The sequence below is a fragment of the Pelophylax lessonae genome, assembly GCF_965119305.1.
Source record: "Pelophylax lessonae genome assembly, chromosome: 5".
Taxonomy (NCBI): Eukaryota; Metazoa; Chordata; class Amphibia; order Anura; family Ranidae; genus Pelophylax; species Pelophylax lessonae.
In genome coordinates this window covers 505,571,537-505,599,474 of record NC_138772.1, presented here as the reverse complement: position 1 = coordinate 505,599,474, position 27,938 = coordinate 505,571,537, and positions in this window count along the sequence as shown.

Genomic DNA, 27,938 nt, shown 5'->3' with positions numbered 1-27,938 from the left:
TTCCAAAATCCTTTTCGGTTATAAACAGCTCGCTAATTTAACTTTTGTATGTCAGGAGACTCTATCTAAACCATGGATTATAGGAAAGTAAATTTTTCCACATGATGCTGTATATTATATTCCTTGTAGCGATCATTTCCCGGCATACAAAACAGCTTTTATTTTCCTAACCTGTGCCTAGTTTTGCTTAATGTCTCAGCCTATCTTGTTACTATTTAATTCATTTTTATCCTTTTCCTTCTGAAACAAAACATTGTTATAGTTTTGCTGATTTCAAGTGTATCTAAAGTTAATTTATTATACACTCTTTCCACTGTCCTTAAAGATGAATTCCAGGTATAGATATTTTTACATTTTTACATTAATCCAGCTTGGACCAATGTACTTATGCTTAGACCATACCTGTGGGATCCCCCTTGTTGGCAGGTGTTAGTGTTCCTTTGAGTTTTGCCCATCCTGCAGTGATGTAGTGGGTAGAGGTTGCTCTCATATAAATGCCATCTGTAGGTGGGGCCCAGACAGGGTGGGGTATGGGAGCAGGTCACCCTGGTCCAACACCATGTAGAGCATCATCTTGAGAGTGCGTGACTGGGCAGCACTACTAGTAAGACAGTTGTAGAAGGTGCCAGGAGCAAATGGAGATACCTTGCCACTCCTGACCCTCCTCAGGGACTAGGACTGAGGAACTCTATGGTGAGCTAAACTAACATCGTTAGCCTTATTGTGAAAGAGTGCAAAGATGGCTGAACCTAGATAACTAGTGTTCTGCAGTTACCTAAACATATACTTTAAATATATTTTTATACAGTTAAACTGGTCCTGCTTAGACTAATGTAATTATGCATATACCATACCTGGCCAATCTCCCTTGACACTGGAAAACATTGTAGTAGGCACCACTTCTACAGTGATCTCCGCTAGAAGGAGGTAAGGGAAAATCTTCTAATGGGGACACTTGTTCCAGGAACAACTATCTACATTTTCTAGCAACTAGCCATTCCCCAGCAGGTTAGGGCTGAAGGACCTCTCCAAAAAGGATCCTTCCAGAACATTTCCTTCATACTTTGTCAAAGCTAGGTCCAACCCACTGATGAAAATCAAGCAAAGAGTTGACCAGCTGGCAAAACTGACAGAATTCTCTGTGTTCCCCTGTCAGGACTCGGCTCTGAACTTGCAACTTCTGCTGTGTCTGGTGGTGTCTCCTCTTGCTGAGCCACCTGGGATGGTGAACAGCAGCCTGGACAATTTCTTGAACAATCCTGCCTTGAATCTTGTTTCTCTTGAACCTTGAACCATTTGCTCCTCCCATGCACTTTCTATTTTAGCCATCCCTTTGTACTTCCTGTTTGCCAGATTATTGTGCTCCTTCCAGCCAATATCTTTCTCTTGTCACTCCTGCTGCCATTTGTACCTTCGCTACCACTCATTACTGACCTTTGGCTTGTTCCTCAACTATGTTTTTGCTTTATCTCAACCTGCAACCGCTTGTTACTAATCTTTGACCTGTTACTGACTATGTTTTTGCGTGATTCCTACCTGCCATATCAGCTACTAGACCCCGGCCTGCTCACCTACTGGCAGGGCCATCTTACTGAATGGGCACACTGGGCAGTTGCCCGGTGGCCCCACTTGCCCAGGGGGCCCCACCTGCCCAGCAACCCAGCCCCAGCCAAGCATTAGTCCAGATTCCTGTGTGCATCCCCCTGCCAAACTTAGCAGGTGGCAAGCGCCTGTCGGCCCTGCGCTGCTGTCAGGCCACTTGGGCCCTGAAGGAAGTGCCCACAACTGCAGGAATGCCTGTCCCCCTCCACGGAAACAGGCACACACAGGACAGTCGAGTTTGACTCCCATCTGTGTGCGTGTTCCCTGGACCCAGCCTCCGAAATTGGAAGCTGTCATTAGCCTGGCACTTCGGTACCAATAAATATCACCTTATCGATAATTTGCATTTTTATTCTCGCGGGTGATTGTATTGGCAGGGCCCCGGTGCATTGCATTGCCCGGTGCCCTTTAATGCTCTTAAGATGGCACTGCCTACTGGTGGGGCAATTCTGAGGACCGCAACCTGCTACTAACATGCAGCAAAACCCGTCTCTACCATCAGGAGCTCCAGTGAACATCAGTTAGTGCTTAGACTCTGCACCTTGGGTGAGCCTATGTCATCTGCCATTAGTGACCTGCTTCTGTACTTATTCAGCTGGTCAGTGGTAGGTACTGCTATAGCTACTGGTCTCCAAGCCTGATCCCTGACTGTGACACCATCTCTGACATAGGACTCTACACTTTCAAATGTTTTTGTTATTTTAACTAGGTATTAATAGTCACTCACCTAGCTTGTCCTGATTCGTTATAGGGACAGGCAACTTCTTTTTGCAGGTCACACAGCATCCTGTGTTGCATTACAAATCTAGGCATGCTAATGTGATGAAAGACTACACAGTGATACCTCTGTGTGTCTTTTAATTTTTCTGCCTGTTTGTGTTTGCATGAGATCTAATTAGTATTTTGCTCTCACCCGCAGAGCACTAGACTGAGAGATTCCGGGATTGTGGGATATATAGTTTCTTGACATGAAGTGTCAATTCTTAGACTACAGACAAGGGTCACACATTAACCTGTGCAGTGCCATGCCACATGCCTCATGTTTGAACACAAGCATAAACTTCTCACACCAGAATGTGAAGATTTATCCTACTATAAAGTGTGCATACAGGGCAACAAATGACACAATGACACTACATGATCAATGCAGGTGAAAAACACAAGGTGCAGGTAGGAAGGTAATGCCTGTAAGTAAAATTGCCAGCTAAATATTTAATCTTATTATATGCCATTCGTTCTGTTAAAGGGAATGTTCATTCCTTATAATAGGAAAACACAAGCATATAGGACATAGCACCAGAATAGGAGTTCATTTATTGTGAACGATTAAGCAAAAAAAACCCCTACATTTTGCAGGTACTGGCACTCAGATTTTTAAGTAAGATTCTCAGGGGGCAACTAGATATATCTCAAGGCATAACAAAAAAACCTTTTAATTGAATCCCATGCCTTATGTCTGCTTGCTGAGACCTTTACACAAATATATTCATGCACAGGAAATACCTGGGTGACTGTAGTCATGGAAACAAGATGACAGACACCACTATAACACCATTGTAGTGGATAAGCCCAGACATGGTGTATGTATGAAAGGTGTTCATTTATTCAATCTTCATCTGGTTATTCAATTATAGTAACTCTATCCAATGCTCTCCTTGTTAGCAAATGCCTATTAGCTTCAAGTAATATTCCATATGTTTAAGTACAATGTGTTCCTCCCTGTTGCCTGTCATCCTTTGTACATGACACAAATAAGTTAATGAACCCGTACAGCGAGGTCGAGATGTAAGATCACCAGGGAACCGCATGTTATTGGCTTGTTATCAATGCCTCAACAGATGGGAGCGTTTACTCTGTGGCTCTTTCCGTTCTATTGGGACCGATTACAGTAAATGTTCTCCAGAGTCTTATCACTAAAACAAAGTCATCCAGGAGGATCTTTACAGGATGTCCAGCCTTTGAAAGTCATCTGCTGCTTAAAGGGAACGTTCAGGCAACAAGTGGAAGCATTCTGCAAACCAATAGTGCTATGCCATGAACACCACCATTGTGATGAGGTCAGAAAGTTTATTTAATTTACACACACAGCTCTATGCTGGGTGGAAGGGGACAGCAGGAGTGTACTGATAGGAGTTAATGCAATGTCACATCCTCTTTCTCTGTGAGGCAAATTTGAATTTTGTTTGGTAGGTATGAGAAAGTACTGACATTTCTCTGTGCTAGGCAGCATGGAGTGTGGTCCAGCATTATCAGCAGGAGTATCACCGGCAAGTGTGTTCCATCATCACCAGCAAGTGTGTTCCATCATCACCAGCAAGTGTGTCCCATCATCACCAGCAAGTGTGTCCCATCATCACCAGAAAGTGTGTTCCATCATCACCAGCAAGTGTGTTCCATCATCACCAGCAAGTGCGTCCCATCATCAACAGCAAGTGTGTTCCATCATCACCAGCAAGTGTGTCCCATCATCACCAGCAAGTGTGTTCCATCATCACCAGCAAGTGTGTCCCATCATCACCAGCAAGTGTGTTCCATCATCACCAGCAAGTGTGTTCCATCATCACCAGCAAGTGTGTCCCATCATCACCAGAAAGTGTGTCCCATCATCACCAGAAAGTGTGTTCCATCATCACCAGCAAGTGTGTTCCATCATCACCAGCAAGTGTGTTCCATCATCACCAGCAAGTGTGTTCCATCATCACCAGAAAGTGTGTTCCATCATCACCAGCAAGTGTGTCCCATCATCACCAGAAAGTGTGTTCCATCATCACCAGCAAGTGTGTTCCATCATCACCAGCAAGTGCGTCCCATCATCACCAGAAAGTGCGTTCCATCATCACCAGCAAGTGTGTTCCATCATCACCAGCAAGTGCGTCCCATCATCAACAGCAAGTGTGTTCCATCATCACCAGCAAGTGTGTCCCATCATCACCAGCAAGTGTGTTCCATCATCACCAGCAAGTGTGTCCCATCATCACCAGCAAGTGTGTTCCATCATCACCAGCAAGTGTGTTCCATCATCACCAGCAAGTGTGTTCCATCATCACCAGCAAGTGTGTCCCATCATCACCAGAAAGTGTGTCCCATCATCACCAGAAAGTGTGTTCCATCATCACCAGCAAGTGTGTTCCATCATCACCAGAAAGTGTGTTCCATCATCACCAGCAAGTGTGTCCCATCATCACCAGCAAGTGTGTTCCATCATCACCAGCAAGTGTGTCCCATCATCACCAGCAAGTGTGTCCCATCATCACCAGCAAGTGTGTCCCATCATCACCAGCAAGTGTGTCCCATCATCACCAGAAAGTGTGTCCCATCATCACCAGAAAGTGTGTCCCATCATCACCAGCAAGTGTGTCCCATCATCACCAGCAAGTGTGTCCCATCATCACCAGAAAGTGTGTCCCATCATCACCAGAAAGTGTGTCCCATCATCACCAGAAAGTGTGTCCCATCATCACCAGCAAGTGTGTCCCATCATCACCAGCAAGTGTGTCCCATCATCACCAGAAAGTGTGTCCCATCATCACCAGAAAGTGTGTCCCATCATCACCAGAAAGTGTGTTCCATCATCACCAGAAAGTGTGTTCCATCATCACCAGCAAGTGTGTTCCATCATCACCAGCAAGTGTGTTCCATCATCACCAGAAAGTGTGTTCCATCATCACCAGAAAGTGTGTTCCATCATCACCAGCAAGTGTGTCCCATCATCACCAGCAAGTGTGTTCCATCATCACCAGCAAGTGTGTTCCATCATCACCAGCAAGTGTGTCCCATCATCACCAGCAAGTGTGTCCCATCATCACCAGCAAGTGTGTCCCATCATCACCAGCAAGTGTGTCCCATCATCACCAGCAAGTGTGTCCCATCATCACCAGAAAGTGTGTCCCATCATCACCAGCAAGTGTGTTCCATCATCACCAGCAAGTGTGTCCCATCATCACCAGAAAGTGTGTCCCATCATCACCAGCAAGTGTGTCCCATCATCACCAGCAAGTGTGTCCCATCATCACCAGCAAGTGTGTCCCATCATCACCAGCAAGTGTGTCCCATCATCACCAGCAAGTGTGTTCCATCATCACCAGCAAGTGTGTCCCATCATCACCAGCAAGTGTGTCCCATCATCACCAGCAAGTGTGTCCCATCATCACCAGCAAGTGTGTTCCATCATCACCAGCAAGTGTGTCCCATCATCACCAGCAAGTGTGTCCCATCATCACCAGCAAGTGTGTCCCATCATCACCAGCAAGTGTGTCCCATCATCACCAGCAAGTGTGTTCCATCATCACCAGCAAGTGTGTCCCATCATCACCAGCAAGTGTGTTCCATCATCACCAGCAAGTGTGTCCCATCATCACCAGCAAGTGTGTCCCATCATCACCAGCAAGTGTGTCCCATCATCACCAGCAAGTGTGTTCCATCATCACCAGCAAGTGTGTTCCATCATCACCAGCAAGTGTGTCCCATCATCACCAGCAAGTGTGTTACATCATCACCAGCAAGTGTGTTCCATCATCACCAGCAAGTGTGTCCCATCATCACCAGCAAGTGTGTCCCATCATCACCAGCAAGTGTGTTCCATCATCAACACCAGCAAGTGTCTTCCATTGTAATTAGCAAGTGTGTGGCTATCATCATCAGCAGGTGTGTTCCATCATCACCAGCAAGTGTGTCCCACCATCACAGGCAGGTGTGTTCCATCATCACCAGCAAGTGTGTCCCATCATCACCAGCAAGTGTGTCCCATCATCACCAGCAAGTGTGTTTCATCATCACCATCAGCAAGTGTGTTCCATCATCAACACCAGCAAGTGTCTTCCATTATCATTAGCAAGTGTGTGTCTATCATCATCAGCAGGTGTGTTCCATCATCACCAGCAAGTGTGTCCCATTATCTTAATCAGTAGAGTGTTCCATCATCACCAGCAAGTGTGTCCCATTATCAATATCAGTAGTGTGTTCCGTCATCACCAGCAGGTGTGTTCCATCATCACCAGCAGACATACCTCCCAACTTTTGAACTTGAGAATGAGGGACATTTCAGTGAGATAGTGACCAGCGGCGCATGTAGCGTGCCGTGGCAAAAAGTGGGTGTGGCCAAACATGATAGCGGGAGGGGCTTAAGGGCAGTGGTTAAACAAAACCTGGGCTTTTTCATACCTATAAAATATGCTTTGATTGCTGTGCCACAAGCTGGATTCTCAGGAAAACATATAACCTGCAACACAATCATTTAGAAAATGACTTTCAATACATCTGGTTTTGTATACACTGAAAATAGATAGAAAGCTTATAGTGGATTATGAGGGACCTGAGGAACCTGGGATAGAGCCAGAGAATAAGTACTGCAGTACGTGTAGCACTAGCACATAGTAGCAAATAATGGCCTAACAGTGGGAGTGGCTTAAAGAGGGATGATTAAAAAGAAGCTGACCCTAGTTGCTGTATACAGTGCAGCATTGCTTGAGCAAATGATCATCACAAGGAAATCTTATCTCAAATGTAAGAAATATGCAACATAACACTTAGGGCTCATTCACACTAGTGGTTGTAGGGGTGGTAAAACTGTGACTCAACCCCAGGATTTTACTGTCTCCCCAAGTGCTCCCCCTTTAGCTGCAGAGGCAGCAGCGGGGTGTACATATGCTGCAGCTGCAATGCTTTGCTTCTTGGCTGCGGCAGGAGGTATATACCCTGATGCATTGAGGGGCACTACTGCCCACCGACCACAGCCCATTCAAGTGAATGGGGACACTCTGCAAAGCACTGCTTCTTCAAATTGCATCACACCAAACCGCAAAATACTGCATTACAATGTGATTTGGTGGCCACAAACATGCTGCTATTAACAAAAAATTGCACCTGCATGTGTCTCACAAAGGCAGCATGATGCATGCAATGCAGGAACTGCACACGGAACATGCCTTTCCTGCATTGTGTTCCAGTGTGAACCAAGCCTTAGGGAGAGAAATTTGAGAGAGGAAAGGATCACAGTGGTACATGGTAGAAAGGAAGGAGGGATCACTATGGTAAATGGAAGGCAGGTGCATTCCATCATCACCAGCAAGTGCATTCCATCATCACCAGCAAGTGTCTTCCATTATCATTAGGAAGTGTGTGCCGATCATCATCAGCAGGTGTGTTCCATCCTCACCAGCAAGTGTGTCTTATCATCACCAGCAAGTAAACATGTTGACTCTGAGGTTGCTGGGTTGCAATCAGAAAAATTGGGCATTGTGGTTTGTTGTGTAGCTGCTTTGTCCTCCATCCTGTAGGTGGATCTGTGTTTCTGTGCCACTGTGCAGATAGATCAGAGGCTGGGAGGAACATTGCAGGCTCAATGGTGTCAACAGGGTAGCGACTGTCGATTTGACACTGCAACACTGAGTGATCGTTGGTGGGTATCTTTAGTGGGGAACTGTTAATAAATATCAGTAAATAATAATAATGGTAATACAAGGACTACCATTGCCACTAAAAACACTTCCATAACCTTCTTCAATACAACTTTTCAAATACAAGAACTAATACTACCAATTGTTGTTCATGTGAGTGCTCTCTCTTTTAGAGCCGGTTCACATTACCTCCACTTGTCAGGCGACTTGTCAGCCTGACAAGTCGCGCTCCCTCGCGGTCCATTGACCGCTACAGGACCCGTTCTAATAGTAGCGACACAAGTCGCTCCGACTTAGAAAAAGGGTCCTGTACTACTATGGGGTGACCTCGGAGCGACTTGCATAGACTTCCATTATGTGAAGTCCCTGCAAGTCGCTCCGAAGTCGTGGTGCATGGTAATGCACAAGTCGCCCCCGAAGTAGTAAGGAGTCGTATCGCCCCAATGTGAACCGACTCTTACTGTGTACCACAGCTACTGGCCCTACCCACATACTGACCCCTGTCTGCAGCCAAAAGTACCTATAATGGGCACATGAGCATCCGAACTGGACCACAGAGCAATGGAAGAAGGTGGCCTGATTTAATGAATCATGTTTTCTTTTACATCATGTAGATGACTGGTGGTGGTGTGTGCGTCACTTACCTGGGGAAGAGATGGCACCAGGATGTAGTATGGGAAGAAGACAAGCCGGTGGAGGCAGTGTGATGCTTTAGGCAATGTTCTGCTGGAAAACTTTGGGTGCTGCCATTCATGTGGATGTTACTTGACACAAACCATCCACCTAAACATTGTTGCTGTTGCATCCTGCAATTTGTTGGAGATACCCGTGGACATAGAGAACTTAATTTCGTAACATATGATATTTACATATACTACGGGTATTCTCATAGGCCTCTCCCTTGTATTATAAGAGAGAGCCGGCTGTATATTATGTTCTGAGGAGATATTACACCTATTTTTTGTATCTATTTTATATAATCTTTTAATGATGACTTAATAAATGTATATTTTTTATAAACACTTCAGTCTATCTCTTCCGGGGGTTATGAGTGGCTACCTATAAAGTCCCGATCTCCTCTATTTTTCACTCCATTTGAAATTATTTGGGGATGTGGAGCCACTAAACAATTGAGTCTTGTCTCATATCTTTCTGGATCACCAACAGGTATGTTCCATTATTAACAGCTGGTGTGTTCCAATATCACTGGCAGGTGCCTTCTATCATTGTAAGCAGATGTGTTCTATTATCATTACCAAGTGCATCCCATCATCACCAGCAGGTGTGTTCTATCATCACTAGCAGGTATGTACCATAATCATCAGCAGGTGTGTTCTATCATCACTAGCAGGTATGTACCATAATCATCAGCAGGTGTGTTCTAGCATTATTATTATTTTCCCTTGGTATGGAAGTTAGTAGAAACTTCCAGGATTGCTGGTTGGGAGTGAGGAGGGGCTGTCATGCATATTTGTAAGGTCCTCAACCAATCCCCAGCAAGAAGGGGCTGGAAGGGGGCAGGCTACCTCATAAATAGACATGGGTCATGCTAGCAGGGGCAGTTGGGTGAAAGCTGGAGATGGAATACTGAGGAGGCTGTCTATGGCCTTTAAAGGTGCCCCCCAGTCTGGGGGGGGGGGGGGGGGTTGACTTTGAGCCTGGGGCTCAGGTGCTGAAAGGATCCCCCAAAATACATGGAGGAACCCTTCCTGGAGGCTCGGGAGCAAGGTGAGGACAACATAGAGGGTCAGCACATCTGGGAGATCTCCTGAGTGTCAGTCTGGAGGACTGTGGAGAGAGTGTCATTCTGGAGAACTGTGGGTAGAAGATAGCCTGGAGGGCTGGCAGTGCCTGAAGAGGTGGTGCTGAGATCAGTAGCCACAGGAGGAATGTAAGCTGGACACTGAACTTTTACTACACATCCAAGGGGCCTTGGGTTTCTGACTATAACAGGCTATTGCTCTAATCTGCCTTATCAGATCTGTATGTAGCTTCCTCCTAGGTAGGTGCTAGAGTGAATGTATATCCTTTTTGGTTTCTCTGCCTAACAGAGAGACAGTAGGTAAATTTTACTGCTGATTGCTTAACAGAGGCTGTGATTGTTTAGCAGAGTGTGCTCAGTGTTCTCTGGTGTTGCTCATGCTGTCTTAAAAGTTTCACACTGGTCTAGTAGTTATGGAATGTACTGGACAATAGGTGGAAACCATGCAGATAGAAGCATGAATATCCATACAGCTCTGGCAAGTTAGAAGGGGAGGTGCCCCAAAGCATGCTGGTTGACTGTATTTATATTTAATGAGTACACAGGCTCTGAGTCTTCCTCTACAGAGAGAGGTCCAAGTGGGGAGGGGATCTGCAGCCCCTCCTCAGTGCAGGTTGCCATGCAGCCTCAGGCGGGCGAACTCAGGGACTGAAACATTGAAGCTGCAACCCATGGTTCTTGTTAGGGCTGACTGATGGAGGATGTCCATGGATCCTGTCTGGTACTATTGAGGAAGGCTGCTGTTGCTGCTTCAGGAGCCTTGTGGCTACAAACCCCCTACAGGGGATCCCTGGGTCTTGTGCTCCTAGATCCCCCTCTTGGTGCTTTAGGTCAGTTGCTGGGTGCAAGCTAAGGGGGGACACTAGCTAGTGTCTTGAAGAGGCAAAGTCCACTGTTCCATCTGCTAAAATGGGACTTTTTTATTCCATACAGCTGCTGTATGGTCCTACTGATAATCTGCTACACATTTCTATTAAGAAAGTTGTCCTCACCTCTGAATAGTTCATTTGGAGTATCCTACTAATTCCCTTCACCTATCCAAGTTCTCCAATTAAAACACAAAAACAAATCCCCTAGACTGGTTATTGGAAATAACAAATGGAAGAGTGTGTGCACCTGGCTGCATGAAAATATCCTGTGATTGGCTGTGGATTTATCAGTGGGAGACACAGGCACAGCCATTCAAGTGGCTCCTGTGGGGGGTAGATCTACATGTACCATGTGCCATCTGAGTTTTACAAGCAAGTCAGTGCTGGAAGAAGAAGTGGAGTGTATATAGGGACTGTATATAGGAAGAGTTGTCCCTGAAGTTGTTCTGAAGTCAAGTGGGCATCCCATAATTTCCAATCCTTATTCAAGCTATTATCCCTTAATAAAACAAACAAAAAAAACAAAGTCACAGACATTGTCTTTGTGCCTGTGAAGATTCAGTGTGCCTGGCTGTGCAGGGTGGGGAATCCCAGTTTACTTGCGGCTCCTTAGGGGGTACCCTACAAATACAACACCAACCTAAATCGTAACCCACAGAATATTGACAATGGAGTAGGACTGACTACATACCTGCCAAAACTCTTATTAAACATTGACATGTATTACTCTTATTGTACAGCGGGTATAGAAAATAATTACCCCCCCATTAAAATAATCACATTTTGTTGCTTTGCACCCTGAAATTAGGACAGACACATTTTTGTTTTATCCAGCTGTATTTACTATTGTATTTCACTGAGTTGGAAAAAGGATCACCCCCGTGTGTCAGTATTTTGTTGAACCACTTTTTGCTTTAATTACAGACTTTAGTCTGTTGAGTTATGTCTCTACTAACTTTGCACATCTAGATTTTGCAATATTTGCCAACTCTTGCTTGCAGAATTGGTCAAGTTCAGTTAAATTTGAACATTTGTGGACTGTAGTCTTCAAGTCATTCCACAGATTTTCAATGGGGTTTAAGTCTGGGCTCTGACCAGGCCATTCAAGGACATTCAACTTTTTCTCCTTCAACCACTGTGTGGTCCTTTTTGCTGTGTGCTTTGGGTCATTGTTATGTTGGAATAAAAACCTTCTTCCCATTGCCAACTTTCTGGCAGAGGACACAAGATTTTCCTCAAAAATTTAACAGTATTTTTCCCCATTTATTTTTCCTTCTATCCTGACAATAAACACCCTCTTAACAGAATATCCCCTCCATGCTTTACTGTTGGATGGTGAGTTGTATTGTATTTCCGCCACACATAACTGTTGGTGTTGAGGCCAAATCATTCAATTTTAGTCTCATCTGACCATGACACCCTTTTCTAAGTGGCTTCAGAATCTTCAAGGTGTGTTTTGGCAAAGCTCAGTCGTGACCACATGTGGCCTTTCTTGAGGACTCGTGTTTGTTTTCTTGCAACCGTCCCATACAAGCCAAATTTGTGGAGAATCTGTTAATTGTTGTCATATGCACACAATGACCACTCTTTGTCATAAATTCCTGCAACTGCTTCAGAGTTACTGCAGGCCTCTTTGTAGCCTCTCTGACCAGTTTCCTCCTGGCTCTTTCATCCAATTTGGAGAGACATCCTGGTCCAGGAGTCTGTGTTGTACCAAATACTTTCCACTTCTTAGGCTACATTCACACCTGAGCGTATTTACTGCGATTTTACAGCGATTTTACCACGATTTTTACCGCAATTTACAGGCGTTTTTTTGTGCAGGCGTTTTTAGATTGCATAGAGACCAATGGAAAACGCCTGTAATCTGCCCAAAAAGAAGCTCATGTACTTTTTTGAGCGTTGGGCGTTTTGCTCACAGCGTCAAAATGCTCAGATGTGAACAGGGACCATTGAAATGAATAGGATTTGTCTTGTTGGGCGTTTTGAGAGCTGATCCTAGAGCAGAAAAACTCCCCAAAAACGCTCCAAAACGCCTACATGTGAACGGAGCCTTAATAATAGACTTCAATGTGCTTCTAGGCATTGATAAAACCTTTGAAATGTTTTTGTATTCATCTCCCGACTTGTGCCTATCCACAACTTTATCTCGAAAATATTTTGACAGTGCCTTGCCATCCATAGTTGATTGTTTGCTTCAGTTGAATTGCCAGGGACTGAAATTCTCAAGGAAAGCTTTTTTTCATGCTGAGCTAATCAAAATGACCACAGCTGATCACACTTGAAAGTCAAATGGCTTTGTGTGCCATCAAAAAGGTGATTAGCTATACCTGATTGAGAGTACAAGTCATTTTTAGGAGGGGTGATCCTTTTTCAAACTCAGTGATTCTGTTTTGAATTTTTACATATTTTTCTGACATGTTGGTGTTATATCTTTCACATGGATGTTCTAAATTGCACTGAGTAAAAACATGTGGATAAAACAAAAGCTGTGTCTGTCTTCATTTCAGGCTGTAAAGCAGCAAAATGTGATTATTTTAAAAGGGGGGGGGGGGTGATTCTTTTAACCACCTCCTTCCCTAGGCCTATTCGGACACTTCGCTCCTACATGTAAAAATCTACTTTTTCATGCTAGAAAATTACTTAGAACCCCCAAACATTATACATATTTTTTTTTTAGCAGAGTCCATATTGAATAAATTCGTGTGTGTTGCAGTTTTTTTGTCACATGGTATTTGTGCAGCGGTTTTTTAAACACTATTTTTTGGAAAAAAAAAACACATTCATGAATAAAAAAAAAAAGATGATGTTACCTCGATTAAATAGATACCTAACATGTCACGCTTTAAAGTTGCATCTGCCCGTGGAATAGCGGCAAACTACAGTGCCTAAAATTCTCCATAGGCGCGCTTTAAACGCCTTTACAGGTTACCAGTTTACAGTGGCACAGGATGTCTGGTGCTAAAACGATTGCTCTGGCTCTGACATTTGTGACAATACCTCACATGTGTGGTGCGATCACCATTTACATATGCGTGCGGGAGTAACGTATGCGTTCATATTTGCACGCAAGTACGGTGGGTATTTATTTATTTTATACAAAAAAATGTTTTTTTTACTTTTTTTTGTTCAAATCTTATTGCTATCACAAGGGATGAACAACATCCTTTGTGATAGCATGGGCCATGACAGATCCTCTTTATGGAGAGATTTGGGGTCTGTTAGACCCCACATTTATCCTCTGGCCCCCCATGCAGCCGATCGGACCGCTGGTGGCCAGGTAAACAAAGGGTGGATCCGGAAGTGACTCCTGGTTTCCAGGGTTACAGGGAGAGGGGGGCAACGTCAGTTCCTCTCTCTCTGTACAGGGCAGCCATCACTGCCGGCCGCATGGCTCCCGGCCTCCGCGATAGGACCAGAGAGCCTAGGAGAGGCAGTGGCGGGAGAGGGGTGGGACCCCTTTCCACCACCCGCAGAAGTGATCGAGTGGCTAATACTTCTGGTTTGCAGAGAATCGCCGGCTGCAAATAACGGTACCGGGATGATGCCTGTAGGTGCAGACATCATCCCAGTATAACCACTCAAACCCAAGGATGTACGGGCACGTCCTTGGGTGGGAAGTGGTTAAATACCCACTGTATGTCCAGCTCTTTAGAGTGTCACTGAAGGGGTGAATATACAGTACAACATGAAAGAAGTATGTAAAAATTCATTATGCTGTATGCAAACAGGAAAATTATACCATTTTAATATATGCATGCATGCATTTTTAGGCAACGCCTTGTCCCTGGGCCACAATTAAAAATCTTCTGCATTTTTAATGTCTTAAATTTTGAATGCAGCATAAGGAATGAACTGTTCCTCTGATGCAGAGTGACCTTTAGCATTACTAGGTGTCCTTAGGTGACCTGTTTCACTCCTAGATGTCTGAAAGTGACATTACGGCTAGAGTGCAGAACCACAGGATGCAACTGAGAACTCTACATCTAACTCTGCACATTACACATAAGGTAGAGGTGACATCATTGTGAGGACACAATCAGAGAGGTCACCCTGGGTGAATACTTTCTAGGATGATAAGGAAGGGATGCATACTGCAGGAAAGTCTGAACACGTGGAAACCGGTCCTGGTTTATAAAACAAACTGTAAAAAAGGTTTACAACTCTCACTGCAAAAAAAAAGTAATGTTTAGCAGACCTAGGGAGTTGTATAATTTACTTAGATATTGAATAAGATTAGATCCCAGATGCCAGAAAACTGGAACCATGCAGACATAATGACATCCAGCATACAAGACAAGAAGGGCTATTTCAGATTTGCAGTGCCCTCCAAAGAGCGATCTGTGTTCAAATCGCTCTTCAGAGGTAATTGGAGAGTTGGTGAGGAGGTGTTATGTGGCCTCCTCAATAGGGATGATCGAACATTTGAAAAGTTTGGTTCGACCAGAACACCCGAACTTCCCGAAAGTTCGGCCCGGATTTCAGAACTCCATTGAAATCAATGGGACCCGAACTTCGGTAATCAAAAAACACCAAGCCCTAAAACAAAATAAATGCCCCTTAAAAGTGCCTAGGGTTCTGGGTCATGCCCCAGGGACTATTAATCACACAAAAAAAAGTTCTTAAAAATTGTCATTTTTAATAGAGAGCCAATTATTGAAAAAATTATTGAAAAAAAAATTAGATTTCTTTGGATTTAGTGTCTGGGGGGTCTAAAAGGTGTACCTGTGAAGTTTCAGCTCTGTAGCATGTCCAGAACCAGAAAAAAAAAAAAGTTTGTTTGTATTAGAATTGCAGTAGAGCAGGATAGTGGCTTTGCTATTTTCACACCTGGCTTTTTGTTGCAGGCGTTTATAGGGCTTTTTTGTGGACGTGTTTGGAGGCAGGCATGACATCTGAACTTCTGTGTAGGGGTATATATACACACACACACATGTATGTATATATACACATACACATATATAGGTGTGAAAGTAGCAGAACCCTATTCCTGTGCTAATGAAATTATTAGCAGGCATAGGGCTACGCTCCTATCACACCTATATGTGTGTATGTGTATAAATACATATAAGTGTGTGTGTATATATACCCCTATACAGAAGTTCAGATGTTATGCCTGCCTCCAAAGACGCCCAAAAAATGCCCAAAAAAAACGCCTGCAACAACACACCTGGGCGTTTTTGTAGCAGGCGGTTTTTTGGGCATTTTTTGGGCGTCTTTGGAGACAGGCATAACATCAGAACTTCTGTGTAGGGGTATATATACACACACACATGTATGTATATATACACATATAAACGCCTGCAACAAAAATGGCAAGGTGTGAAAGTAGCGAAGCCACTATCCTGCTCTATTGCAATTCTAATAGAAACAATCTTTTTTCTATGGCTTTCTATGGCGGTCACCCTGACATGGAAGGGTTTGGTCACCCTGCCATAGCAGTCAGAGTCAGTTAACCCTACACTACACTACGTAGTACCCTAACTACATTATATATCCCTTTCCTCACACTAATAATTGCTAAATGATACTTTGAAGCAGGAGTAACAGAACTGCTTCCACTCTCTTCCACGTCCCTGTATTACAATGCTAGAGATTTGGCGGGGCTATCTTATATACTGGGGGGGGCGTATTCACTCTGGACCCTCTAGTCACTCCAATCACATTCCTAGCATCCTCCTGCCCCCTCAATTGGCTTTTACTGATGGTTCTGGTCCAATCACGGTCTTTTAAAGCCCAGTTCCTGTCCCATTGCATTTTGGTCAGTTCTGGTTGCAGAATTACAAACTTTTTCAGCAAAAAGTTTGAAATTCGGCCGAATTTCGAACAGTCAATGTTCGGGTCGAACCGATGGTCATTCCGAACCGTTCGATCATCCCTACTCCTCAACATTTGATTTACAGTGGTTGTAAATCCTCAAGGTTTTTCCTACCTTCATGTAGCAGCCCCCCCCCCAGACCCCCAAATACTTACCTGAACCCAATATCGTTCCAGCGATGTGTATGAGAGCAGCAGCTCTCCAGGGTTTCTTCCTCCTAATCGGCTCCCAATACTGTCAATCACAGCCAGTGAGCCAATGAGGAGAAAGCGGAGGTAGGTGCTGTGTCTGAATGGACAGACAGAGCAGCGGCTCAGGAGCAAATCTGCTCAGGTTGCTGCTTTCCATGGGGCACTTGGCAGCCACAGCATGTGAACAATCTTGTTGAGCTGTTATTTTACAGTTTGGGCACCAGCTTGGGGGGGGGGGGGGTGTAAAACTGCTGCTCAGCCGCCCATTTTTGCAGCCCCCAACCGCCTGTCTGAAAGAGACCGAAAAGTGGTATTGTGCAACATCCTTACACACAGAATATTTAATTGTACTGATAATTACATTACTGTACATACAGCATGGTGAAGTAATGTGGTTTTACCAAGACAGAGAATGATATCCACAGTTCATAACCAAAAATCAGTGCTTTTATATTAAAACGGGGTGAGTCCATTGGTTTTTAGGTTGAAAGGTCAAAAGTGGAACTTACACTTATCAAACCCCCCCCCCCCCCTCCGGTGCCACATTTGGCACCTTTCAGGGGGGAGCAGGTACCTGTTTTTGACAGGTACCCTGTCCCCACTTCCGTTGGGCCTCTCCACGGCTTCACTGCCGGGTTCCCTTAATGGCGGCGGCAGCATCTGACAACCAATGGAAACATTGGATGCGGTGCCGACATTGATGGATTCCAGGACAGGTAAGTGTCCTAATACTAAAAGTCAGCAGCTACAGTATGTGTATCTGCTGACTTTAAATTTTTTTGGGGGGGGGGGGCAGAACACCGCTTTAAGTAGGTAAAGCTGCATGGCGGTCATATCCAAGTATTCTTTTGCCAGTTAGGTCAGTTTAGAAATGATTCCATCCTTCCCACTCCTAATACACCCACTGAAGCCAGAACATATAAAAATATGACCCTAGACCCAATCTGAATTCAAGTATCCATAGTCAGAGACAAGTCAGATTTCCTAATCAGCATATTTATTCCTGATCAGTGAATTAATACAGAAGGCAATGAATCAGCAAGACTCACATAAATCAATTTTTTTTTTTTGTAGGTGGTGGTCAGCATTGCATACCTCCTAATTCATCAGTGCAGGTTTCTTATAAACATTTCCTTAATGAAAATGTTAAACTCTATAAGGTACAAAAGAAAAGAATTATACCGTGCTAATGGAAAAATACAAAAATTAAATTAAAATCAAAGTTGTTAGCACCACAATCGACCAAGAATTGTGTAAACAAGTGATAAATAAAAGTGCAGCGCTAAAAAATATATGTAGTGATCATATATATACACATTCATGAAAAATCAGTAATACTATAAAGTTCATGAAAAAATAGGAAACAAAAGTCCACATAATCACAACCAAAAAAAGTGTCCATATAAAGTCCGCATTCCAGAAGGGTGCTTGAGTTAAAGTGCTTAAAACTTCAATGAAGACAGGGATATCCAGATACCAATAGTCACCAACCTGACAAACCCACCACCACAGATAAGGGTATTGCACTTATCAGAAACTGTGTGAAACCAGGTACCATATAGTAAATGGGTCACACATGCAGGGATAGTTAGAAACAACTTAGAAGCCCCAACCATTTAGGATTCTTTAATATGGATATCCACAATGTATCACCACAGTTCTGATGGGAATGGACCTTGTCTTAGATGAACCGTGGTTTAAGCCAGCGTGTGAAAACAAACCAAGTGGTCGCACATAGTGTAAAACCATTTAGAACACATTTATTAAGAAAATTACAGAACACTTGCAAAAATCTGCAGAAAAACAGCACTTGTAGTGTGGAATGATCTCAGCAGGAAAAGTACTCTGACGCATTTCGTCATACATGACATCCTCATGAGGATCACTACATATAGTTTTTAGCGCTTCACTTTTATTTATCATTTATACTCCATAAGGGCCCATTTACACCAGAACATGGTGCAGAAAACTCACATTCCAAGTGTTTAAAATGCACTGGGATCTGCTGTCGGTGTCAATAATCCCAAAGACACCCTAAACACAAATTGCAAACGCAGTGTGTTTGCTTGCACTGGATCGCATGTTGCTGCAGTACCATGCAACCTGATTACAGTGCGTTTTTAAAAGAAGTGTATGCACTTTTAATACTGCTATACAGTACGATTTTAGCCCATTCCAATAAGAGTGGCTTACTGAATTGCATAGGAATCGCTTTCCTGTGCGTCAGAGCGCGTTCCTGTGTGATTCTGGTGTGAACCAGCAATAAAAATGTCTAACAGTACATCTAAGTGATTTCACATTTAGCAAGGAATGCTCTGTGTAGTCCATCTTTTTCTGACTAGCTATCTTCTGTCTTTTAGGAACACAGTGTTAATAAATACCCTATTCCTGTGTTACAAATAAAAAATAAAAAAAATAGTTAAAAATTCATTTTTGGATATTTTACACATAACACTTTTTAGACAATTAATAAAAATATTTAGAAATTAATTCATTTTTATAATACAGGTTGTAACTATGGCAGCTCCCGCAGTCACCGTGTCTCTGTGCCAAGCTTAGTGACAGCTGCAACTGGCAGGTTTGTTTGTAAACAAACTTCATGTTGTCATCATTATTGGCTGTCATAGTGATCACATTATAGGAAACCATGCTGATTGGTTTACAATCATTAGTTGAGAGCAGCAGCTGTCAGTGACAATGCGTTAACATTCTCTCTGCACAAGGCACTGTGCCTGAGAACACTAATCTACAGATTGCAGGCGGAAGGGGTTGAAGTGTATCTAAATCCAAAAACAAAAATGTGATACATTGTATTGCATTTTACCAATCCTTAGATGTATATTGCTACACTAAACAATGTGCATGATAAGAATGTGAGTGTGTGGAAGCCTTTGGCAGATTTCTGCAGATGTTTGAACTTCTGTGTATGGACAGTTCTCCGTTGCGCCATGCGGTTTTCCAGACCTACTGCATGCTCATATCTCCATCCCCAACCTATCAGTTATCATACATCTCAAAACGGAAACTTGATCTGGGGCTGAGCCTCACGGATAAACAGGTAGAGAGGATCCTCCTGTTCACTTACAAAACATCTATCAGTTCCACGTACCAAGAATCGGGATTCAAACTGTTTACACATTCGTATTTTTCACACCCGTCCAGATCAATAAGATATGTCCCAATGTGTGTTGGTGTTGTGGGGAGGAGACTGGTTCTCTTCTCCATATCTTTTGGTCCTGCTGTTCTCTTTTTTTTTTATACAAACAAATTTTGATGATAAACAACAAATACAGAATCAGTGTTGCAGACATCTCATAAAGAAAATGGAAAAACAGGTAAACATTGGGCAAACGCCACCGAAACCATCTTTGCTTATGACATACAGAGGACAAGGGATACACTGATAGGATAGGGAGAAAGGAATCAAAACGGTGGTCTGGAGGCCCCTATCTTAAGAAATATAGTAACAAGGAAGGAGGCTTAATTAAACACATATTATCATTAAACCATCTATAAAAAAAAGGGGGAATAAGAGGTCTCACAAGCAAAGCTGACAGCTTCTCGTTCCTGGAATGGGCAGCGTAGAAATTATCGCCAGCAGTGGGATCTACTGTGGTAAGGCGCTCAATGTACTGAATTTTCTTTGACCAATGTCTTCTTCCTGTTTTTAAATAAATCAGGGATTTTAATAACTCCCAGAAAAAAAAGGGGGGTGGGGGAAATGGAGGAGATAAGAGGGTATCAAGGGGAAAATGAGGGAGGGGGATTGGAGGTGAAGGGTGGGGAAATGGTGAAGGGCAAACAAGTAAAAGCGAGCATAGTATACCAGAAAAGAAAAGAGAGGTAAGAGAACCCAATCCAAGAATAACAAGAAAAGATTCCCTCAAGGGCATTGAAGAGAAATAGTGAAGAGATAAAAGGTAAATGGTGTAGGGTTTTCCAACAGAATGTCCCTTTAGCTTCCTTAGCCTTATGGCCAGTACAATCTCGCTGAGCAAGTGGTATCGCTTGAAAACAATAGTTTAAAAACATAGCTGCCTATGGAGGAGGGTACGCACTCTAATTTTGATAGTTACGGGGAAGGGGTTCAAATGGAGAAGGAGCTTGTCAGGTGTCTGTCATGTCTACCGGAGTATGTAGATAGAGGACACCAGTCATTATTCGCTTGTATGTATCTGATTTTTGAAAATGGGGCCAGCAGGCCCAAATTGTATTAAACTGGGATCGGACTCCTTAGCTATATGAATCAATTCTTCTATTCTTCCATCTCTGCTATTTTGTTGATGCGTGCAATCCATTCAAGAAGAGATGGTATGTGGGAGGAACCCCAATGCATTAGCATGCATGACTTGGCCGAGTTTACCATGTGCATTGGGAGAGACTTGTGATACGTTTTGGGAGAAAGCAGTGTAATACATTTTGTGCTGGAGAGTAATCTAAGGTATCGGATATCGGTCCTGCAGTTCTCTGCATGCCTTCTGGTCGGAGGTACATCCCATTACTCAGAAATTCACTGATCATGCTATACTGTGGGATCCGGCTTTCTTTCTCCTGCATCATCACCATATTTCTGAGAAGACCTACAGGTGCTCCATTTTACCTATACTGCTCACTGGAGCAAAAAGCTGTATCCTCTATATCCTGCTTTTCTGAAAGCAGACACAAGCACTGTCAATCTCCGTCTGGCTGAAAAGGGTCTTTTAAATAAATGAGATGGAGGACCTGGTGGTCACGGGGGGAGAGGCTTTCGAGACAAATACCTCAAGAAGTGGTTCTACTGGCATTGCTTTAAATACTCGGAGGAGTACCCTTCCTTGTTGGGTTGAATTGTCTTCCTGTGGTATTTGGAGGTTGCTTTGTTTCCTCTATTCCTCTCCATACTCTTTGCTCTCCTCCTCTTTCCCCCATTTTTTTTTCTTCTCCCCCCCCCCCTCTGTTTCTTCTTACCACCTAGTCCTATGGGCCCTGGGAGAATTTGGCATGAACTATTTATCTTGCTGCTCTGATAGATATTGTATTTTGTTGCACTTTGACTATGTGGGAACATGGTTCCCTTTTGTTGAACCCTTCACTGTACATGTTATCTCTGATGTTCATACCACGCTTTTTCTGTATTGTTGTCTTGTGATAAAAATATCAATAAAAAAAAAAAAAAAAAAAAAAGAATGTGTGTGTTAATCCAGACACTGGGGCCAGTTCATCAAGATATATGAATTATTCTAACCTTTATGATAGAGCAATGCCCTGCCACTGTGGAAATGTAGGAGAAAACACAGGATTCCCATTCAGGCTTAATGTGAAGTCCTGGGCTATCGTTTCTGAGCAGAGAAAGCTGTGTTTTTGGTGTTCTCCAGATTCTGTCTCCCACATTTGAGACAGGAGGTCTCACCCTGGAGTCAAAGGTGCCCCAGTCAGCAGCCAGGAGACAGGAGGTTTCGTCCCAGGAGTCAGGTCGGCTGCTATTGGAGTGTTGGGAGAACCCCTATCCAGAGGCCAGGAGTGGGCCATTAAGCAGTGCACTGCAACTAAAAGCTAAGTGAGCCAAGTGAACCAGGAGAGCTGGGCATTGGGGCAACACAGTCAGTGGCACTGGTAAGGAGAGAAGTAGGGCTGTTGACAAGGAAGCCAAGTGGCTTAGTACTTTCAGTTGACTTTTCATGTTGATGGGGGAAACCTCTCTGTGGTCAACTCAATTCTATGTGAACTGTTCTGTTTAACCACTTCAATACCAGGCACTTTCACCCCCTTCCTGCCCAGGTCAATTTTCAGCTTTCAGCGCTGTCGTACTTTGAAAGAAAATTGCGTGGTCATGCAACACTGTACCCATATGGCATTTTTATCATTTTTTTTACACAAATTAGCTTTATTTTGGTGTTATTTAATCACCGCTGGGTTTTTTATTTTTTGCTAAATAAATAAAAACAAATGCAGAAAATTTTGAAAAATAAGTTTTTCTATGTTTCTCTTATAAAATTTTACAAATAAATAATCTTTCTTCATAAATTTTGGCCAAACTGTATTCTGCTTCACTTCACATCAGTGGGTTTTAGTTTTGGTCTGTTTATGTTTTAGTCTGTGACATGTCTTAGTCTTTAGGAAGGTTATATAGTCCACAAAATATGTTTTTTACTGTATGTATCTGAAAATTGATTTACTGACGGGCTCATCTCATTGCTTGAGGCCCAGAAAATGCCAGCATAGTACAAATATCCCCCAAATGACCCCCTTTTGGAAAGCGGAAAGCCCAAGGTATATGGTAAGAGGCATGGTGAGATTTTTTTTGATTTTTCTTTTGTAATTGTCCAAATTTTTTGGAAAATTAGGAAATTAAAAAAAAAAGTTTTTTTTCACAATTGTTTTTTTTTTTACATAATGTCAACAGTGCAGTAAAGCGTCATCATATAACTGTTGTGGCAGGGATCAGTGACACTAACTGGTGACAGTATGTAAAAAAAAAAAAAAAAAAAAAAAATACATATATATATATATATATATATATATATATATTTTTATATATATATATATATAATTTTTTTTCATTTTTTTTTCTTTTTTATTAAGTTGCTTTTTTTTTTTTAGGTATTATTTTAACACACTATGATCAGACCAATACAGAGTTGCCATAGTAACACTGTACTACTCTGGGGAAGTGATCAGGATTTTTTATTTACACAGTATGATTGCTTTAACCAGTGAATTTCATTGTTCTAAGCAACAATTTTTACTGAATGAAATTGATTCATTCAGTGTGTATTGTTGTAATTAGTTTAATTAGTTGGGATTAGCCACAGCTACAGGTACAAATGGCCTGTGTTTGGCCCTGTCTCTGTACCATGTGATCACTGTGACCAATCACAGCTAAAATTGTACACAATGAATGGTATGTATGGAAGCCATCCATTGTTTACGATTGTCATGTGATCTGCTGTGATTGGTCACAGCAATCACATGGTACCGGCAACGGCCTGGTACAGTGATCTATCATCACAAATCGTGCCGCAGCGCGGGCTGTTCCAGGAGGAAGTCATATGATGTCCAACCAGAATGAAAAATGTCCTGCTCGATATTCATTTGTCTATAGGCTGGGTGGGAGCTGATTAATAAAAGTTGGCTGCCACACGCTAAAATGCAGGTTGGGCTGGCATAGCTTATTCGAAAATGCACCCACTACATGAATATAATCACCCCAAACCTTGTTTATAAATTGTCTCAATTATAATTATCAAAATGTTTGATAATGTACAGATAAAGGAAATATGGAGGACATGTTTTTTCTTCTTGCAATAACGCCTAACCCAGGCCAAACGATCAAACAATCAAACTCTCCCCCTTCCCAGCAGATGTAGAACATACAGTAATGCTCATTTTTTCTGGGGATGATAAAAAACATAAGATTACTTATGCCACGGTCCTGTAATCTTGCCCACTGCCCATTCTGGTTGTGATGACCAGTTCCTTAAAGCCACTCTTCTTATATTTACTTGTTGGCACTCCTGCCACTAACATCCTCATTTATAATGAAGGGCCAGAGTGATGTAGAAGTGCTCGCCTTTTTTTCCAGCATTAGAAGGGCTTGGAAAGGACTGTTAGCTGCAGTAGGACTGTGGTACAAGGTAAGTAACCCCTGCTTTTAGATTAGATAAAATGAGCAATGTATTTTGCATCACTTTTGGACGAAGGGACAATTTATTTTTTGATCTTCTGCCTGGAATTTCGCTTTGAATAGTTATGTAACTATTAAAAGCCTTTATTTCTCATGAACATGTGTCTTTTCTAATTAGTGTTATTCTATCTTGACCTTAAATGACTCCATCTGTGCTATCCTCAATAGACACCTCATGGAATGTTACAGTCATCCCCCTTATGGAACTAGTGATTATTTTAAAGGAAGAATATGCACAAAACAGTGCAATAAGCTTTGTAAATTTATTTTGACTCACATAAAACTGAAAAAATAAAATAAAATAAAATAAAAATAAATAAATAACATACATAGTGTACGTTCAACTGATCTGAGCTATAGAAACCTAAAGTAGAAAGTAGCCAGCCTTCTAACATCTATTGTAGACACAGATCAGGAGCAGGAGAAGATGGGAGAAAGCTGAGACTTGATCTGGAAGACTTCACTGCTTCTCTTGTAACTTTGAACAGGATTTACTCCACAGTGCCTGCAGCTACAGAGGTCAGTGAGGGCTTGTTTTATGTATTTGTGAACAATGTAATAGACACTTCCTAAAACTGTTATAACTATGCAGACAAGATAACTGCTTTTTCTTAGTTTTTACGAGGTGAAAAGGTTATGTCTGTGACCATAAATCTTGTCAGGAAGGGCATGCCAATAAACAAGATTGTACGAACTTCTGTGCACAGGCTAATACATGTTACCCATACGGACACCTGTGTGAGCCAGCTTCCCTGTGCACTTGTGACAGATGTTGGCACCAAATGGCCTATTTAAACTGGGCCAGTGCTCAGAAACAGTGCTGCTTTTCCTTTAGCCTCCTGTGTATCCTATGTTCCTGTGATTCTGTTTCCCCGATTTCAGTTTCTGGCCCAGCTTGTTTTGACTACTCTCTGAACTCTGACTGCACTGACATTGGCTTGTCCCCTGACCTTGCCTTCTGTCTTCTCCATTGGCTCTTGCTTCTCTGATCGGTTCCGGACCTGGCTTGTTTCCTGTCCATGCTCCTGCCTGTGTCCTGTATCCAGTCCCTCCTTTCTGTGTATGACCCAGGCCTGCCTGACTCTGCTACTTAGCCTGCTGTCACTGGTAGCGGCCTTCCACCTTGCTGTTCCGGATGACCTACTATCTGCTACCAGCAACCGTCTCATCTGCCCCCTGTAGCCAGTGCCAGCCTGCCTCAGTCTGCTGTCTACCAGCTCGCCTGCTTACTGGAGTCTTCTGATGACTTCACTTGTCCAGTGTGGACACCTGCCCTGCTGCTAGCTAGATTTACAGGCACTCGTGCCACTCTGTGTTCCTGCGCCTCCTGTTTAGACTATCAGGGCCCCTGAGTCAGAGGTGTAAGAGAGGCCTTCCTCATCATATCAGGCTCTGCTACCAGGTACGTGATACATCTTCTTGACACTGGGGGTGGGGTTACAGGACACTGTGCAGACACACAGTGTGCCTGTATTCCCTTAGCCTGTTCAGCCTGATGCAAGATGCAGGCTGTGCTTGAGCAGGGGGCATGTTCACAAGGCAGGCTGTGATTTGGAGGGGGTATGTGCCAGAGGCAGGCTGTGATTGGTCATAGGGTGTGGTGGCTGAACAAAACTACCCAACACAGGCATGTTGTGTGTCTGCACAGTCTCTTAATGGCCAGCCAAAAAAAACAAACACAGATCAGCTTCTGTGCTTTTTGTGGTCGGTTTAGAAAAAGGAAAAAAAGGGGATGCACAGGTGTTGCGTGCATCCCTGTGCTATCAGTCCCATTGTTGTCCATTGGGATGCAGCAGCTTTGCGAACACAATTGCTGCTCGCAATATGACATCTGTGCTGGTGCAGTTGCATGGCCCCGAATGCACCTTGGGTGAGTTCGGGGACATGCATGCTCACCTGCATGGGTTTCATATTGGTACACAGCAGCTGTGTCTGTGCAACCGCTATGTCCCAATAGGACTGCTGGCAGAGGGATGCGTGCAACATCTGTGCATCCCTTGGCCTGCAAAATATAGTCTTTGCACAGGGCACGCATGTAATCACCTTGTGTGATCGAGCCCTTATGCAAATGGTAAACACAAATTCTAGATACATAGCTTTATGTTAGCCTGTACTTTGCTCTTGTAAGGAAAAACAACCGGTTCAGCTTTACAAAAGCCATTAATATTTGCTTCCCTTAGACCTGTAGTAATATTTTCTATACAATATAGACTTCCTCTCTGGCACTGTCACCTGCATATATCCCACTCCATCCTTTCTGGATGAATGATGCTTACAGCCATAACCAATATTCATTCTTCTTAAATGTCTTATATGCATCTGTGGAGGAAAGTTCATGCACTACCCTAGCTCACAGAAAATTCCTCTGGCTCCTGGAGTCACTAAACTGAAATCAGCAAGCAGGAACCAAAAACAGATTTCCTAAAATGCATGCTGGCTCCAAGTCCGTGGCTCAGAAAGTTCTAAAAACACTGGATCAGTATGCCAACTAGACTATTATTTTCTGAGAATAATAATGGCAGCCTTTATATACACTATATTACTAAAAGTATTGGGACACCTGAAGAAGGAGGCATGACTAGCCTCTCAAACACATTCTGATTGGTCAGTTCCACTCCAGGTCTTAAAGTGGAGTAACGGCCACATACACATTTTTTACCTAAAAATACCCCCCTAATCCTAAGCTATCCCCAATTACCCTAACACTAGCCCCACATTACTGGTCATTACAGTTAGTAGAGAATTAAGATAAATACTTACCTTTAAAATTGATTACAGAGCGCGGCCATCTCCGGTATGGGCATCTGAAGCCGTGGTGTCCCCCGCTGTGTCCTTCTTCTGGGATCCTGGCTACCCAGAATGGCGATCGCAATCTCGCGCATGCGCTGTAGATTGCGATCGGCAATCAGAGTAGCGCCTGGGGCCATTCCCATTGCATCCTGGGATTGATGACGCTTATCTCCCAGGACGCAATGCAAAGGAGGAAGTGACGTCGGCGGCCGTGTCCTCACAAGGAGGAAGAGGAAGGAAGGTAAGTTTATTTTCATTAAAAACAAGGTAAGTGAAAAAAAAAAATATATTAACTATCCAATTCTTTTTCAGGTTTTTTTATGCTAACTGATGCTGCAAAATTAATTTTTAGGATGGAACTCCGCTTTAACAGCTATCAACAGGCTCCATGCAGCTTGTGGTTCCAGCGTTCTCCCTTCTGTCTCTATGGAGCTGCCGCTGCAGCAAGGACTACTTCACGATCCTGTGTTGGATCCTCCACACAGCCTATCCAGGCACAGACTGTCTCTCTGTCTAAATCCCGTGAGTTGGACCTATCAGTATGTTTTTTATGTACACCTAATAAACCGTTTTACACTATTGGTTGCCTTTTCTCCTTCCTCTCCTATTCCAGTGTGGGTTCCCTGACCCCTTAAAGGCTGCCTGTTTCCAACGGATACCATAGACATTTCCAATCAACTTTTTTGTCTTGTATTCCTATCCAGACGGTGTATTAAGAGACATATTTTCATATATAGGTGCGCACATGTGCATCGTTTTTTTTTTTATTTTTTCACTTTTATTTTTATTTATATCAGTTTGGACATTCCATTTTTTCAATTTTTAAACTGTTCACTAGACAGGCTAGG